Genomic DNA, 16,595 nt, shown 5'->3' on the forward strand with positions numbered 1-16,595 from the left:
AAGTACATTAAAATATGGTACATATAGTGTGATGTATAGTTTTAGTCTTTATATAAGTCTTAGTATTTTATTATTTTACATACTTTATAGCTAATGTTCATAACAACTTTGCAAAGTAGAGCCACAGTTTCAGATGAAGAGTCCAAGGTTCAGAGAGAGTCAATAAATTGCTTAGGTCACACAGCAGTAAGGGATGGAGTTATAATCCAAATCCTGCACTGTTTGCCTCCAAGGCTATAGAGTAGATCACCATTTTGCCCAAAGCGCCTTTCGTTGGTTTTACTTATATCATTAACATTGAGTTTTATTGCATTTATTGCATTGTGGGGAGAAAATATATTGATATAATTTTCCTTGTGGCTTCCCTGGTGGCTCAGGGGTAAAGAATCTGCCTGCCAATGCAGGAGATGTAGGTTCAATCCCTGGTTCAGGAAGATCCCCTGGAGGAGGAAATGCAACCGACTCCAGTATTCTTGCCTGGGGAAATCCCATGGACAGAGGAGCCCAGCGGGCTACAGTCCATGAGGTTGTAAAAGATTCAGATGTGACTTAGTGACTAAACAACAATAACAGAAATGTTCTATATAAATTTTCTCTTGATTTAGTTTTGGGGCCTTATTTGAGAGTTAGTATATATCTACTAATGCCCAATACATTGAAAAAATGTATAGTCTATGTTATTGAGTTTAATATAAATCTACTTGTTCTTACACATTAATTGTGTAGTATTTATCCCTTCACTTTGCATTTCTAGCTTTGGTAATCCATGTCTTCACTGTGGGTTTTATATTTTTTATTATAATCAGAAGCCTCCTAGTATCCTCCCTCTACCTCTTTTGTATGATATCAACTTTACCAATTGTTTTCTTTTTGTTATATAGTTTCCTTGATAATACTTTTTTATTTTTAGCTTTCTGCATCTTTTTGTTATAGATCATCTTTAAACAACGAGCATATTGTTGGGTCTTGTGTTTTAATCCATAGGAATTTTTTTTTTTTTTGAGAAATGAATGGTCTAGTTATATGGAGTCCTCTGGGATGCAGGTAACAGTGATATGAGATGGGCTTGCAGCTATGAGCTGTGGACTTTTGCTAATTACTTAATGATTCTGGGAGGAGGCTGCCTATTTCCTTATCTGGAAAACTGTGTTAATTAAGAGTGCTAACCTCACAGAGTTGTTGTGAAGAGTAAATAAAATCAAGAAAATTCAGGAATAGAAATATATTAAAGCATATTAAATTATTATATGTAGAATATAGTTGTCATTATCTTCTATTATAGACATCATGCCTGGAAATATCGTTCAAAGCAAGTTTCTTGGCAATAGCACATAAAGCAAGTTCTTAAAACAAAGATCTATGTTCAAAATGGGGGTAATCAGCTCCATCCTTTTCTCTAACCATGTCTCAAACTTCTCTCTGAGATAATAGGAATAACTTACAATAAAGTGGCTGAGAAGCAGTGGTCCAGCGCCCCTGACGTGTTCCCAGTTTTCAGTTCAATTGTCCGTCTCTGCTTCTGGCTGCACTGTGGAGTTTCACAACTTGACTTAAATTCAGCCCTGTCAGGAATCACTGCCTTGCTTTGCATTTAATTAAGCAAATGTTTAGGTTGTACAGATACGTTATTTGCTCCCATAATGGGTACGGAAGCTGCAGGCTTAGCTGGCCTGGCTGTTTTCATCAGGCATGGAAAAACTGAAACTAAGGAAAACAAACAAACCAAGTCAGGCTGGATTTTCTACTTCCTGGATCGTGTAACTTGTACTACACCCAATGAAAGCCATCTGGTGGGCACCCAGACATGAGGGCCGAGTCTCAGCCTGTGGTTCTCCTTCTAGCTGTGCTCCAACCCCTGCACAACTGAAACCTCTGCATCAGTTACAGTTGTTAGAAACTGAAACTGAATTCTTATATACTTCTGCTCCTAAGGATAAAAGAAGGACAGGGACAAAAGTGAAGAAAGTCTGAGATTTAAACTACCGTCCACTTTTAACTTTCCAAAATGGTCTTGGTATTTTCAGATCCAGATAACCTTAAATCAGACAATGCAGTATTACCAAACTGAGAAATAAATATCCTATAATGTTATAAACTGATAAACTCCAGAAAACCTCGGTCTATTTTTAGTTTCAGTAGCTTCAGGTCTTTGCTGGCTTCTATTTGATCAGTCAGAGGGAGATATGGGTCCACTTCCTGCCTGATACAATAGAGCAATTTTCTTAACCTCCTCTGATAATAATAATCATCTCATCTCTTTTAAACACAGTTTCCAAGTCCCTCCCGGGAGATTCTGATTCAGTCCATCTGGGATGGTGCATCAGATTTGTGTTCTTAACATGAGAAAAGCTTGGGGAAAATCAGAGTAGAGGGAATAGTCTGTTTTTAGAATCAGACAGCTCTGAGCTGAAATCCTAGATCTTTCACTTCCTAGTTATGTGGCCTTGCACAAATTACTTAACCTTCCGTAATCTCATCTGAAAAAAAAAAAAGTGGAAATAAAAATATCTACCTCAAAGAGTTGTTGAGAGGATTAAAGGAACTTAAGCCCTTTATAGTATCCACTTTTCTGCATTCTGCTTAATCATTTCTTCTTGGGTTAATTTGCAGATTGTGAACTTATTTAGCCCACAGGCACAGTGGTTTGATATATATGCATATATATGTGTGTGTATATATATATATATACACAGTGTGTGTGTGTACACATATATAGTGTGTGTGTACATATATTTATATATAGTGTGTATATATATACATATTTTACTTATCTTCTCAATTTGTTCATCAGACACTTGTAAAGCTTTTGTTTATTTATTGGCTGCACTACACGGCTTGCAGGATCTCAGTTCCCTGACCAGGGATTGAACCTGGGCCACATCAGTGAAAGCCTTGAGTCCTAACCACCAGACCACCAGGGAACTCTGTGTAAAGCTTTTATTGTGCTCAAGAAACTGGGGTTCCCAGTACCCACTAAATACTTTCTTGATAGTATGATGTGTCAACATAGCCCACCCCCAGGTTTTGAAGGGACTGCCAAATTTCTTGTGTGTGTGACTTTTCTGTGACAGGCTCCTAATTATTCAGGGGTCCCCTGTGTTTAGGAGTGTCATGATCTTATCACCTCCATTGTACCAGAAATTCCAGTTTTCTTAAATCCAATCATATATGTGTTGTATATATATATACATGTATGTATATATATATATACATGTATGTGTGTGTATATATATACATGTATATGTGTGTATATGTATATGTGTATATATATATATATTTCCTTCTGTAGTTGAGGCAATTCCTCCCAGCTTTACTGAAATATTATTGATATAAGTATGTCTAGTGTGTACAGTGTCATGATTAAAGACATGTATACCTTGTAAACCCTGGTGACTCAGAGGGTAAAGAATCTACCTGCAATAAAGGATACCCAGGTTCGATTCCTGGGTCGGGAAGATCCCCTGGAATAGGGAATGGCCACCCACTCCAGTATTCTTGCTGGGAGAATTCCATGGAGAGAGGAGCCTGGTGGGCTACAGTCTATGGGGTGGCAAAGAGTTGGATATGATTGAGCGACTAACACACACACATTGCAAAACAATGACAACAATAAGTTTAGTCTCCATGCGTGTGTGCTCAGTTGCTTAGTTGTGTCCAACTCTTTCCACCCAATGGACTGTAGCCCGCCAGGTTCCCCTGTCCGTGGGATTTTCCAGGCAAGAAAACGAGTGGGTTGCCTTTTCTTCCTCCAGGGGATCTGATTTTCCCAACCCAGGGATTGAACCCATGTCTCTTTCATTGGCAGGCAGAGTCTTTACCACCTGGGAAGCCCTGACATCTTCATCTCTTGACATAATTATGATATATGTATTTTCCTTGTGTGGTGATAACATTAAGATCTACTTTCTTAAAAAGTTTCAATATAGTCACCATGCTGTGCGTTAGATCCCCAGACCTTATTTATCCTTTAGCCAGTAGTTTTGCACCCTTTGACCAACATCTAAAATATGAATGCTCCACAAATCTGCATATCATCCTTGAGCAGGGAACATGCTAATCTTCTCTGTATCATTCCAATTTTAGTATGTGTACATATGTACATATATTTTTCCTTCAACAGAAAATATACATTTAAATTATTCCATTTGATTTTTACACAGAATATGTTCTAGGTGCTTTGCATTGGCAATTTCCTCTTCCTGGCCAGAAAAACCTTTGTACTTTTTTCTCTCATCCTAATAGCAAGAAATCCAATGGATTTCTGGAGAATACATTTATATTTCCTTTATATTTAGCTTTGTTCAAAAGAATTAAGACACAAGGTGGGAAAAATAAGGTGAGCTCAAGATTGAAATTACACATCAAATATATGTTGTACTGTTCTTTTCCCTTCCCGGTCATGGGCCAGGTATTTGTGCTAAACTCTTAAGCAGTCATTGCAAACCCTCTGCAGACAGAAAATGAAAGGGGTGATCCTCAAACCTGTTATTAGGATGATCGTCTATATAAGCTCTGAACACTGTTGTAAGTTTTCCACTAGCTTGAGACTTTATATCCTAATTAATATCAGGATCATTAAGAACCTACATAAGAGTCATGAAGTATTACAGAAAACTAGCTCTTTCCAATATCCCAGCCAAATATAAAATGAATCAGGGCATAAGGAAATCTCTTGCTGTAGAATTGATGTTAGCTGGATGGAAGAGCTGGGCCAAGGATCAGCCAGTCCCCTGGTCCAAAAGTTATCACCATAGCAATGCTAGTGATGGCTGCTGTACTTGTATCAGTAAAGACACTCTTAAGAGGCACCAGTAAAGAGAGGAGCCTGTTATATTTCTGGGCTAGGCTCCTGGTAAGGGAAGTTCATGTCATTTTTATGCCAAATCACTAGGAAAAATAAAGAGCCTCTTTCATGTTAACTTTTCAAACCGAAATCTACAAAGTAAAGGCAAATGTCCAGACGCACAGCCTGGCTGAGGCCAGGTGAGTGTCTCTTGTGTAGGAAACCTGTAGCTTCCTTAGATTTGCCTTTTAGTCTTGTTTCTTCCTAGTAATAGTGCTGTACAGAACCTTCAACAAGAAAAACCCAGAAGAGGATAGTTGCTTTTGAAGCCACTACTCTTGTCTGCCTCATTCATTTCAAACAGAGGTACTTCTCAAAGAGATGAAGGCCTGTGTACAAACAACAATGCCCATTGCATTCTCTTGCCACCAGCTGTGATGTGGTGGCTTTTGATTCTACACAGAAGCTGCCTTGTTTCAGAAAATGATTGATGATTCTTCCGAATGAAGGAGGCGATGAGAACAAATGAGCAGGGCCCTTAGTAAGGCAAGGTACTTCAAGAGAATGGGCTTGAAAGCACTTAAAATAAAAGGTAAACACAAGCCTCTATGAAAGTAAAGCATTCTGTAAGGCACTGAGCTGTTCCTAGTTGATAATTGGCAGTTCTTAATGATCTCCTTGTGTTTGTGCATATAAGCTCTCTGTGGAGACATCTGACTTGGGGTTTTATGCTTTTTGGTGGAGGAAAAAAATTAAATCCAAATAGATGTCATAAAACAGAGAAAACTAATTGAAATAAAAAACAGAGGCAGCCTGAGTTGGATTTAAGGCAGTGAAACAGAAAACAATGCATTGAAAAAGCTTGTAATGAAGCATTTCTGTAGAAGAGAGGGCAAGCAATTTCTCTTTAGAAGGACATGGAAAGGTCTTCAAAGGCTCATTACAAACACCATGGGCAGTGTTGGAACCTGTGAATTCTGAGATGGGCGTCCTCATTCCATCAATCCTTGTCTTTCCCTTTTTCCTAATAGAAACAAACCAGTTAAAAAGAGACATTAGAGACATCTAGCCACACTCCTTTTATCATAAGAAACTCTATCAAACTCCCTGTTGGTCAGCATTCTTCCTGAGTCCATGTTGGGGGCACAGTGCTGGCTGAGGAGCAGGTGGTGGGAGGTTGTGAGCATTGCAGAGGTGGGAGAAGTTAGAGCAGGAATCCTTGTCCTGGTCAGTGGTTCTTACACACCATGTTCTCATAAAAAGAAAAAAAAAATGTCTATCAGCTAGGTAGTATTCCACTATGTAACTAAATCAGGATATCTCAGTTTCACAGAGAAAAAGGTAATCAAATCAGACACTGTTGGTTGTAAACCCAGCAGCCATTCTTTTCTTTCATTTTGTAAGAAATATTTATTTATTCATTTGTTTGGCTGCACCGGGCCTTAGTTATGACAGCTCAGATCTTTAGTTGTGGCATGTGAACTCTTAGTTGTACCATGTGAGATCTAGTTCCCTGACCAGGGATTGAACCTGTACACTATTGAACTGCACCAGAGAAGTCCCTATTTTCTTTATTTTTTTTTGTCTGTAGAGCCCCAGTTTTGATTGGGAGTCCTTTTGCCTTAATCATGATTCAGGGAAGGGTGAACCTACCCCAAATCCCAAGAATAAATCCTGATTTTTCCTTTTTCAATGGTGACCAAGCTAGGAAGAATTTTGAGATGGCTCCCATGATCTTCACCCTCTGGTGTTACTCCAGTGATCATGACAAAAGGCAGATCACCTGGATAGGCCTAATCTAATGTGGGAGCCATTTAAAAGCACAGAATTGTCTTCAGCAGCTGGTAGAAGGAAGCACCGGAGAGACTGGAAGCATGAGAAGGATTCAGTGCACTGTTATGGGTGTTGGAGGTAGAGAGGGCCATGTGTAAGGATGGAGAGCTGCCTTTGGAGTTGAGAGCAATCCCTGGTGTACAGCCAGCAAGGCCATGGAGACAATCCTACAGCTGCAAGGAACTGAATTCTGCCAACAATCTGAATGCATTGGAAGTGAATTCTTCCCACTAACTCTAGATGAGAGCTCAGCCCAGGTAATACCTTGATTTTAGCCAAGTCCCTAAGCAGAGAACACTCTCAAGACTTCCCAGACTTCTGACCTATAGAGCTGTTAGACAATAAATGGGTATTGTTTTAAACTCTAAGCCCATGGTTATTTATAATAGAGCAATAGAAAACTAATAAAGCAACCAATAGTATCAAGAAATTCACATTTCTGCTCAGGAGGCAGTAGTTTTCAGCTCTGACCCTAATTAGAAATCATCAAGTGACCTGTGGCAGAGACTGGTGATTATTCAGTAGCCGCTCCCAGCTTTTGTCTTTGTGCCCACACCTCCCTGATACCCCATAAAAGTCACAAATATCAGATTCTTCCCTTCCGCCTACCCATCCTGCTGGATAGTCATGTGACCTGGCTCTGCCTTCAGATACAGTCCTATGAGAATATGAGGTTAGAGCTGTAGCAGCCATTTTGTAGACATGAGGTGAGAAGCCGAAGGATGGTAGAGTGGAAAGAAGGAAAGATCTTGATTCTTTCCATGCAATTTTATTTATTTATTTTGTGACAATTTTGAGCTAAGGTGTCAACTCTGGAATTGTGTACTTTCAGATCTGTTGTTATACAAGATAATTTTCTTTTATTGATTAAGTCACTCTTATTTTGGTTTTCCGTTGCTTGAAGCTGAGCATATGTTTACATATGCTTCCTACTCTAAACAGTGTGGTAGACAGAGTGCAGAGACCTCTGAGGTACAGTGCATGTAGAGGTCGAGGATCAGGCTTTTGGCTCAGATAGGAAAGGGTACATGGTATCCCAGGGCATGAAGGAAAAGTAAATATTCCCTGAGAATTTTCCCCAATGCAGAAAAGTGGCACTTCCCCAGTGGCACTAGTCATATGGACTTGGACCATTCATCTAATCTTGGCAAACCTTAGTTTACTCATCTTCAGAGTGAGGATAATAACGCCTATGTCACTTGGTTTTATGAAGATCAGATTTGACTATGTATGTGAACTTGTTTCGGAAATTTAAAAGGAAGCTCTGGTGTAATGTCAAAGCCTCACTTGGTGCCTGGCACGTAGTATTGATATGTATGCTCAATAAATATTTGTTGGCTGGATATGTTGTGCCTGTTTGTCCACATCAGGGTTTTTGCACCAGACTATGAACTTGGGGGTTGCACTGCTGTCTAATTGCTCCTAATAGCGCCTATTCCAGGGGAAGCTTAAAGGAAGATTTTACTAAATGTTTTCTTCTTAGCATTGATGTGTTAGGTACTGCAGCCTGGATGGAGAATTTAGCTTTTGTTTTCTATGTATTTTCCACTAAATATTGCTATGACGAGGTGTCTGTTTTGATCAGGGATGCTGTCAATTATTCCTCTCCCTTTCCGACTTTCTCTGTGATTTAGGGTGTGAAGACATCTGTTGGCTTTAACCTATCACTGTTGTGTAAGATGCTTTGGCTCTAATCAACAGAGCTGTGTCCAAGGCAGGCTGGCCCCCTGTGAACTCCCAGGCTGCTGAATCAGTCATCCGCCAGGTGACAGCTGGTGCCTTTAAGACATTGTGGAGCCAAAGAAGACAGTTACACCTGGCCCTTTAAAAGCTTCCCTATGGCAGACAAACCAGGAACCTATTTGTTTCCTTCAAGCTTGCCCGCTGTAACATCAGCCATTTTTCCAGGTCCTCATCCATAGTTCATTTTCATGCATCCACTTGTGGATCTCACTGACCCTTGGCCTTCCTAAGATGGACTCCTGGGACCATGGCTTGCTGCTGATTCTCTGACACGTTGTTGTTCAGTCACTAAATTGTGTCTGACCCTTTGCGACCCCATGGACTGCAGCTTTCCTGTCCTTCGTTATCTCCCAGAGTTTGCTCAGATTCATGTCCATTGAGTTGGTAATGCTATCGAACCGTCTCATTCTCTGCCACCATGCTTTGGCTTTGCTGTGCTCTGTGCTGCACTGCATATGAGGCACAGAGAAACAATGCTGAGGGCAGACAGGCTGGCATCTGAGAAAGACTTCTTTCAGGTTGCTCCCCAAAAGGAACTAAATTGGAGTAAGGCAGCAGAGAAGATTCTCTACAGAGTCTAGAGACTCTGAAGTCTAGATGACTTAACGAGTGACAGAGAGAAGTTGAACATAATATTTATGTACCAAGACATAGATGGTGTAGCACTGATGATACAGGATGTGTGTGGGGGGAGGGGGAAGGGGTAGGTCAATGACAGGATTGTGCAGCCAAGATGAGGGGAGGTAAAGAAGAACACGTTGATCTTGAGGAGCAAAACCACGAGCTGGAAGCAGTGGGGCTGAGAGGGAAGAATGGACACCAGGGTCAGAAGATGGCCACTCCATCTCTTACTCCTTCTGTGAACCAGGAACCTCGTGTGCTTCAGTCTCCTCACTGTCAAGGGAGACCCTGGCCTTTCTGGGCTCACTGGGTTACTGTACATTTTTGATGGTCTAAAGCAAACATGATCATAGTATAGACAATATTATAAAAACATGGTGCACATTGTGTTCTTTGGTTTATTCTGCGTGCTTGATATAAAACAGGAACAAGGTGTTTTCTAGGCTCTCCATTGTCACTTCTAAAGTTGTCACCTCTCCTCCCCCGAGGCTATGACGAGAGTGATGGGTGTGGCCTTGACGGGGACATTCTTTAGGTGACATCAGGGATGGTGACAGCTCCTTGCAGGGTGTCACAAGGCATCCTCACATCAATGGGCGGCTCAGAAGTTCAGTCGTGAAATGTATTCACCCTCTGAGGAACTGGGTTATAGACAGATGGTCTTAATCTACAGGCACAGTTCATTTTGGGAAAAAGTGAGCAGTGAGGTAAATTGGTTTGAAAATAGGTCAACATCTACATTCTTAGAGCTGGGAGGGAACCTAGAAGGTGCCTGATGAACGGCTGCTTGGGGCCTGAAGAAACAGGGGCTCCCTGTGCCCAGTGTTTACGCACGCTATGCACTTTGCCACGTGATGTCTCTCGAATGTTTGTCTCTCACTGTCTCTCTCTCTCCTTCTCCCTTTAAAAACAATATTTCTGGATCTCCTCATTTGTTTCTTGTTAGCCACTCTCTTTTTAGTCATCTTATTATTTTGTTAAAAAATTTTTAATTGAAGTATAGTTTTGTTTTTTTTTAATGTTTGTTTGACCTTGATGGATCCTAGTTGTGGCATGTGGAATCTTCAATTTTTGATCTTTAGTTGCAGCATGTGGACTGTTAGTTGCGGCATTTGGGATTGAGTTCCCTGACCAGGGATTGAACCTAGGCCCCGTGCATCAGGAGCAAGAGTCTTAGCCACTGGACCACCAGGGAAGTCCCTAGCCACTCTCTTTTAAGATGGATTCAAGTTTTCTGAATTCAACTTTTAATTAAAACTTTTATTTTGAGATAACTATAGATCCCTGTGCAATTTTAAGAAATAATACAAAGAAATCTCATGTGCCCTTTACTTGGTTTCCCCTAGTGCCCTACATCTAGTAAATATTTGCTGAATAAGTGTATTGACTTCCACCAACACAAACATGACAAATTTGGGCTGCACTGTGCTGGGTACTGTGGGGTAATGAGAAGGAGCTGTGGCAGGAAATGCTCCCGCCCCCATGCTCCGTACCCGACTCAAGCATGGCTTGGTTCACCTTCTTTTCTCTCCGGCCTTACCCTCTGGGGTGCCCAGGTCCTGTGGGCATCAGCCCCAGGGGGACCACTTGGAGCTTTTCCATCACAAGTCTATTCCAGAGGCGAGCTAGAGTATGTGAACCCTCTCTACCCATCCCCTACCCACACATACACACATGCCATTTCCTAAAGGAACGTCATTTTTGTAACTGTCAGATTTGGACTAGAACTGTTGAAGTATTCAAAACCACCTCTAGTCAGTCACAGTTCTATTTTTCCAGAGTTGGTGTAAAAATATCATTCCTTTTTCATAAAAATTGAAAATAACAACAAAAGAGAACCTGAGAACTAGGTGAGGTTGGGCAAAGGTGGCAATGACTGAGAGATAACAAGCAACAGATTTTAATACTGTGGACAGGGGCTCATGTGGGCACACACCCTACTTCCTGCCTCCCCCACCCAATCTCCACCCCCACTTCCACGCTTCGTTCTCATCCCTGCTGTACAAAGCTGAGTTGGGTTTCTCTCATGGACACTGTGCAAAAGGCTGTCCCTCACGAGCCCAGATGGCTGCCTTTATGATGGCCCCGTGATGCCTCATTACCCATATTATGTAGTAGGTATGTGCATCTCATGTTAAATTAACGGTATTGACTGTGCTGGGGTAATGGGTTGGCTAGTTACTCTCTCTCTTTACTCATGCTTGCCATCTGGCGAATCTAATAATCAGGTGGTGAACCTAAATAACCTCACTTTGGTGGGGGTAGAAGGGACCCCAGTTGCTTCTGTTCTTGCCATCTGCAGCCTCCTTTTGGATCGAGATGTCCAGAGAATCAGTCATGCTATTTCTTAATGGAATAGCCATTTGTTATCAGAGACCCTCGCACTTCACTTATGCGGAACTCCACTCTCCAGTTTCTTCACCAGTTTAGAATACACGCAGGAACCAGGAGTCAAGCCAGAAAAGGCTTTGTGCAGCTGAGATGACAAGGAAGCTCATGTACTAAGGCTCATAGGCCTCCCTCATAAGAACGCTTCCTTGAGCCTTTACTCTTATTTACTCTCAGTGATATGTATGGGAGTTCATCTCATTTCCAAGGATTCAGTATATTGGAGGCTGCAGAGGTGAGAACAGGAGAGGTTGGGAACAGACACTTACTTTGACAGATAATGAAGAATACTGAGAAAGCTGAAAGGATTAAAAGCAGATGTAAGAAGTAAAAAGCAAACTGGGGTTGTTTGGTAAGGCTCAAAGTAGTCTCCAGTTCTGCATGGCTCAGATGGTAAAGAAGCTGCCTGCAATGCAGGAGTCCCGGGTTTGATCCCTGGGTTGGAAAGATACCCTGGAGAAAGAATGGCTGCCCACCCCAGTGTCTTGCCTGGAGAATCCCATGGACAGAGACTGTAGTCCATGGGGTCACAAAGTGTCAGACATGACTGAGCAACTAACACTTTCACTTTGCAAATTATGCTTCAGCCCTGGAATACTACCCAAGGAACTACAGTACAATAATGCAGTCTGGAATAATAAACCCTTGTTGACAGCACTGTTAATTACGATTGGTAGATAGCATTTTAGGGGCTGGGATCCATGTCATACCTACGGAGATGTCCTCTCTAAATGGTTAACATTAAAAGGTTGCACACACAGAAGATTATAAACTCAGCTCTGAGAAAAATCATGTGTCTATGAGTTAAGTGAATTAAAATATTACATCAGTTTTTTAAAAGACCAATATTTTTAATCATGAAATAATTTATTGAAGAAAAATAATTTCATTTAGAAAACTACAAAACCAAAATGAAGGAAATAAGTTATAGCTATAATCTCCACTTCCAAGATATAATTAGTGTTAATTTTTGTTTGCTCTCTTTTTCTGTCCACATATATTTGTATATTTGAATCCATTTATCTGTCATTGCCTGCCTATCTATAACTAGTTGAAGTTAATACATAAGAAAATATAAGTTAATACATAAGAAATTGAATTACACCATATCGTAACTAGTATTTACCCCTGCTTAATGCACAAGTAAGAAGTTTTTCATGTTAATGAGTAAATTTCTTTAATATCATTTCTTTTTTAAAAAAAATATTTAATTTATTTATTTGACTGCACCAGGTCTTAATTGTGGCATGTGGGATCTTTAGTTGAGGCATGTAAACTCTTAGTTGCAGCACGTGGGATCTAGTTCCCTAACCAGGGATGGAACCTGGGCCCCCTGGGAGTTTGAATTCTTAGCCACTGGACCTCCAGGGAAGTCCCTTCAGCATCATTTCTGTGGTTTTGTAGTCCATGCGATGATAGCCATCCAAGGGGTTTCAATAATTCAATGATTATTTATAAAAGCATATTGCACAGCAATATCTGGAAAACAAAACAAAATTCGATTAGCAAGAGCAAGTAGGGTATAGAGGCTTCCTTTCTAACCCCTACCGCCAATTTCACTATGGTGGTGGCAGAGCTTAAAGCTTCAAAGCTGGACCTTTATGTCTTCCTGAGTCATGCTGGCTGCTTGCTTCTTGTTGGATACTTAGAACCCTGTATCTGTTAGGATGCCTTTCGAGAAAACAGAAAACCCAATTCAAAGCAGCTAAGTAATAAAAAATATTATTTCACATTAGAAAAGTCCTGGGGAGAAAGGCAGATCCAAGACTGTTAACACAGTGACTCAAAGGCAGCACCAAAGATTTGTGTTTTTCCCATCTTTTTTCTCTCCTTAGAAGGAGGTCCCAAAATCTGGGCAGCTATTCTAGGTACCACACAAAGATATGATAATATGCAGAGGCAGAACCAGGGATGGTCTGTCTTTAAAAAAATATATTTTTAATTGTAGAATACACATCTCATAAAATTTACCATTTTGACCATTTTTATGTGCGAGTTCAGTACTGTTATGTACATTCACATTTCTTCGTAATCACCCTTCTAGTATCTTACTATGTGAATCTGACTACTCTATGTGCCTTATATGTCTATTTCTTTCGATGACTGGTTTATTTAATTTCTGATAATGCCCTCAAGGTTCATCCATGTTGAAGCATAAGTCAGAATTTCCTTCCTTTTTAAGACTAAATAATATTCTCTTGTCTTTATAAACCACATTTTATTTATCCATTCATCTGTTTATCCATTCATCAGCCCAGTGGACACTTGGGATGCTTCTGTCTTTTAGCTATTATGAATAATGCTGCTGTGAACACGGGTGTACAAATATCTCTTCGACAGTCTGCTGTCAGTTCTTTTTGAGTATATATCCGGAAGTGGAATTACTAGATCATGTGGTAATTCTACTTTTAATTTTTGAGGAACTGCCAACCTGTTTTCTATAGTGATTGTACCATTTTACATTCCCACCAACAGTGCAAAAATGTTCCAGTCTTTCTCTACATCCCTTCCTCCCTCCTTTTTTTTGGGATAGTAGCCATCCTAATGGGTGTGAGATGGTCCATATGTTTCTTTTAAAGACTGAGGAAACATTTATTCTCACTTCTCCTGTCGCATTGTTTAGGATTATGCTTACACAGCTACTTTTAAGTCAATCACTGGTGAAAAATGGAACTGTGATTCATTTTCTTTTTTTTAAGTATTGATGCTTTTATTTGGCTGTGTTGGGTCTTAGTTGTGGGATGCAGGATTTTGCTGTGGCATGCAGGCTTCTCTAGTCGCAGTGTGCATGGAATCCAGAGCATGTGGGCTCATTAGGTGTGGCACATGGGCTTAGTTGCCCCACAGCGTGTGGGATCTTAGTTCCCCAACCAGAGCTCAAACCCACATCCCCTGCATTGCAAGGTGGATTCTTAACCGCTGGGGTAGGGCCTGAGAGTCTGCATGTCTAATGAGCTCCCAGGTAATGCTGATGTGCCTATGTTGCAGGAAGGGGCACCCTTTCCAGAGCCCAAGAGTGGGGTCTCCTAACATTTGGAAATGAATTGTCCAAAGAGACACACATGTTGACAAAGCAAGAGACTTTATTGGGAAGGGGTGCCTGGGTGGAGAGCAGCAAGGTAAGAGAACCCAGGAGGACTGCTCTGCCACGTGGCTCACAGCCTCAGGTTTCATGGTGACGGGATTAGTTTCCAGGTTGTCTCTGATCAATCATTCTGACTCAAGATTCTTCCGGAGAAGGCAATGGCACCCCACTCCAGTACTCTTGCCTGGAAAATCCCATGGACGGAGAAGCCTGGTAGGCTACAGTCCATGGGGTCGCTAAGAGTCGGACACGACTGAGCAACTTCACTTTCACTTTTCCCTTTCATGCACTGGAGAAGGAAATGGCAACCCACTCCAGTATTCTTGCCTGGAGAATCCCAGGGACAACGGAGCCTGGTGGGCTGCTGTCTATGGGGTCGCACAGAGTCGGACACGACCGAAGCAACTTAGCAGCAGCAGCAGTAGCAACAAGATTCTTCTTGGTAGCGTGCACATCACTCAGCTAAGATGGATTCCAGTGAGGAGTATTCTGGGAGGTTGGCAGGACATATGGACTGGCATTTCCTCTTTCTTTTGAGCTTTCCCGAATTCTTCCAGTTGGGGGTAGCTTGTTAGTTCCATGTTCCTTACCAGCACCTCCTGTTGTAAGAGAACTCATGCATGTGGTTACAACTGGGCCTGGCCAGGGTGGGTGGTTTCAATCAGTGGTTCTTGTCACAGCTGCACTGAGACCCACATTGAATCAGGGGGATTTAGAGCACAGCAGAATCCTGTGGAGGGCATGTTAACACCCGGTTTGCTAGGCCATGACACCAGACTGTTTGATATAGTAAGTTTGGGCTGAGGCCCAAAAATCTACCTTTCTAACCAGTTCCTCCTAAGTGATGCTGATGCTGCTGGTCTGGGGAACATTCTGATTACCACTGCCTTAGATGGACGCTTTTGAACTGTGGTGTTGGAAAAGACTCTTGAGAGTCTCTTGGACTGCAAGGAGGTCTAACCAGTCCATCCTAAGGGAAATCAGTCTTGAATATTCATTGGAAGGACTGATGCTGAAGCTGAAACTCCAATCCTTTGGCCACCTGATGTGAAGAACTGACTCATTTGAAAAGACTCTGATGCTGGGAAAGATGGAAGGTGGGAGGAGAAGGGGACAACAGAGAATGAGGTGGTTGGATGGCATCACTGACTCAGTGGACATGAGTTTGAATACACTCTGGGAGTTGGTGATGGACAGGGAGGCCTGACGTGCTGCGGTTCATGGGGTCGCAAAGAGTCGAATACAACTGAGTGATTTAACTGAACTGAACTAGATGGTCATCACTGGGACCAGGTGACTAGCTTTGCACCCAGAGGCCCACTTGGTCCCTGTGTAAGCTCAGCAAGTTACTTAGCCTCTGAACCTCAGTTTCCTTGTCTGTAAATCAGGGATGATAACGCCTCCTACCTTAGCTGGCTTTTCAGGTGCACTGTGCCTGTACTGTATAATGTCTACGATCATGACTTGCCCTTCCTTTCAACTAGGTAGAATTGAAATGTGCACATTTGCTGCTCTTCAGAAAATCCTTTGGGAAGTGAGTTATTCCTCTCTCTCAGCGTTTTCAGAGAAACTCTCTTCTTTCACTTGTTGTTCCCTGGAATGCAGAAACCTCCCCAGATACACATTTTTCACCATGCTGTTGATTCCTCATTAATCGTGGGGATGCTGGGCACTGCCAGCCTTTAACCTGGATGCCCAGGAAGTCCTTATAAATAAAGGATGCAGCAAAACCTAATGAGAGCAGCATCATCTCAGGCTGCAGCAACAAGAGCTATCTCCCTCCACTTCTAGGAGGGCCCACTCTCTGAAATTTCAGTCTGTTCTGGCTAGTGTGATCAGAAAGAGCAGTGCTCAGCATCCCAGGCAGCACTCAGCGTGAGTGCTTTAATCATATGCAAGGCTGAAGAAAGGCAGAAAGCAACCAGACCCCTGCAGACAGGCTTTTTACCTGCTTACTCCTGCAGGCTAGGGATGCAGCTCAGTGACTGGAAGACATTTTCAGGCAGAGCAGCCAGCAAGGCCCAGAGATCACAGGCAGTGAGGTGTTTGGCAGTATCTGCTGAGGCCCCCTGTGGCCAGGGTATGAGTGAGCTACAAAGCTGGGGCTCTCTGCAGCACCAGGTTACCCAGGAACTTGTATGA

The 16,595-nt window shown here is 41.9% G+C and overlaps 1 protein-coding gene, 1 long non-coding RNA gene, 1 other non-coding gene and 1 pseudogene across 4 annotated transcripts in view; 1 reads left to right on the forward strand and 3 right to left on the reverse strand.

Moving 5' to 3' along the window:
- The window catches only part of LIPC (lipase C, hepatic type), a 180,914-nt gene extending 179,180 nt beyond the window's left edge, over positions 1 to 1,734 (reverse strand). The window contains exon 1 of one of the 2 annotated variants that reach the window (XM_081510075.1): positions 1,443 to 1,734. The gene's annotated coding sequence lies outside the window, so the exon portion shown is untranslated. The remainder of the gene's footprint in view (positions 1 to 1,442) is intronic. The other variant, XM_081510076.1, reaches the window with a different exon arrangement.
- Positions 1 to 16,595, forward strand: part of LOC145513504 (uncharacterized) — a 251,480-nt gene that overhangs the window by 184,926 nt on the left and 49,959 nt on the right. The gene's annotated exons all lie outside the window — the stretch shown is intronic.
- Positions 4,001 to 4,100, reverse strand: LOC145515917 (U6 spliceosomal RNA; annotated as a pseudogene).
- TRNAQ-CUG (transfer RNA glutamine (anticodon CUG)) lies at positions 10,104 to 10,175 on the reverse strand. The gene has a single exon. It is a non-coding gene; the product is annotated as a tRNA-Gln (tRNA).

The sequence above is a fragment of the Giraffa tippelskirchi genome, chromosome 7 (genome assembly GCF_054371585.1).
Source record: "Giraffa tippelskirchi isolate mGirTip1 chromosome 7, T2T-mGirTip1v1.2.pri, whole genome shotgun sequence".
Classification (NCBI taxonomy): Eukaryota; Metazoa; Chordata; class Mammalia; order Artiodactyla; family Giraffidae; genus Giraffa; species Giraffa tippelskirchi.